Source organism: Arachis duranensis, chromosome 2 (assembly GCF_000817695.3).
Source record: "Arachis duranensis cultivar V14167 chromosome 2, aradu.V14167.gnm2.J7QH, whole genome shotgun sequence".
Lineage (NCBI taxonomy): Eukaryota > Viridiplantae > Streptophyta > Magnoliopsida > Fabales > Fabaceae > Arachis > Arachis duranensis.
Genome location: NC_029773.3, coordinates 19,821,850 through 19,823,776, shown reverse-complemented (window position 1 = coordinate 19,823,776; position 1,927 = coordinate 19,821,850).

Here is a 1,927-nt window from a genome sequence, read left to right as displayed (position 1 = left end):
ATTTCCTATCTTTTTATTTAAAATGTTATTATTGGTATGTTAGTATTAAAAATATAAAAGATAAAATATACTTAAAAAAATGTATTATAAAATCAAATAATTTTATGACTGTGGGTATTTATCTACACGTGAGGCTGTCTGGAGTGTAACGACCCACATTTTTTGAAATATAAATATAAATAAGTTACAATTTATTTTATAGATTGGAGTTTCTTATTTTTAAAAAATATTTTATTATAAATAATTGAATTAATTTTATAACTGTTTGAATTTAATCAAATTTATATTCTTATATATATTTTTGTTATGATGAAATATTTTACAAAATTAAAACTATGATTTTAGTAATTTATAAATAATAAAAATTATATATATTTTTTAATTTGAGTAATTGATATTTTTAATTTAAAAAAAATTAGTTAATAATTTATTATCAAGCTAGATATTCACCGATATGAATAAATATTGGTACTTTGCTAATGCTTCATTGTATATCTTTATTATTATATTACTAATGTCATTTATATTAGTAACTCATATATATATTATTACTTGTGTTTTAATATATCCATTTTTCATAATTATTCGTTTAAGATATTTATAACTTGAATCGCTGACTCGGCAATTTAAGAACATGACACGTGTCTCCTAATGTGCACATGCCCCTATAACACATATAATCACATTAATCTCATCCTTCCCTTCATTTTGACCGAAGCCAAGAAAGGAAAAGAGAGAGAGCACGAAAAACTCCATGGAAGCCACAAACTTATGGCATTCGATTTCTTGAGATCCGTAACTCTAATAAAAAATCTAATCCGATAAAAGTGTTCGTATCTTCTTCCTCTTCACGTTGACATTACTTTTATTCAGTAGAAGTTGACGGTAACATAGCTTCCCTTTTCCTTGAATTCGGCCAATTAGAGTTCTAGGAGGCACAGACGATTTCTAACATTTTTTTCTTCAGCAACTAGGTCAGAAAGATTCTCCGGAGTTTCCGTTGTTGTGATTTCTATACGAAGGTAGGGTTTGGTAACTTTATAATGATTAAATGTGAATTTTATAAGTAAATATTGATTTGATTGATTATTGTTGAGTTTGATTGAGTTTTATATTGAATTATTGTTGAATTATTATTTTTTGCTTGAGATTTTGGGTCGGCTATGTATAAACAGCTAGTTGGGATATTTTGGTGATTTTTAGGCTGGAATATCGTTGAGAATAAAGTATAAATTGGTGAGGTGTAATGACTGAGATTTACTTTCCAGAGATACATCGGCCAATCTAGGGGATGGTTGCACCTATAAGATAGAAGTTACTTACAGAGGTTATCGATACATACATTGGCCAGAGAGAGCCTCACCTGTAAGACCAAGGTTGCTTACAGAGGTTATGTTTGCATACATCAGCTCAAGAGAGTCGCACGTGTAAGACAGATGTTGCTTATAGAGGTTATGACACTGGAAACCAAACTCAGACAAAGGTTGCTGAGTTACGTCGGGAACGGGTCGAAACCAACTGATGAGCTCATTACCTGCGATAGAAATTGGCATGCATCATCCTTGTTTGCATATTTTGCATTTGGTTCAGTATTGTAAATTGTTGTGATTGTTTGCATGTGTTTGCGATTTTCTTTGCTTGTTAATTTGAACTTTCTATGATTGGTTATTGTTCTGGGTCCTTGTGTTGGACTATGAATTAAGTTGAGCTGTGATAATTTTGACTTAAATAACTACTCTGATCCTACTAAGAACTCCCCAATTCTTACCCCCTATTTCCAACCCTTTCAATTACAGGTGCGAAGGTTTAGGGCGAAGTTACAGGAGCATAGAATATTATGTTTACGAGTTAAGCTTCTAGATTTTATTTTCCCCTCGTCGTTTATTGTTTTTAGTTTTTAGAGGGGCGGGATTTATTTTTGAGAATC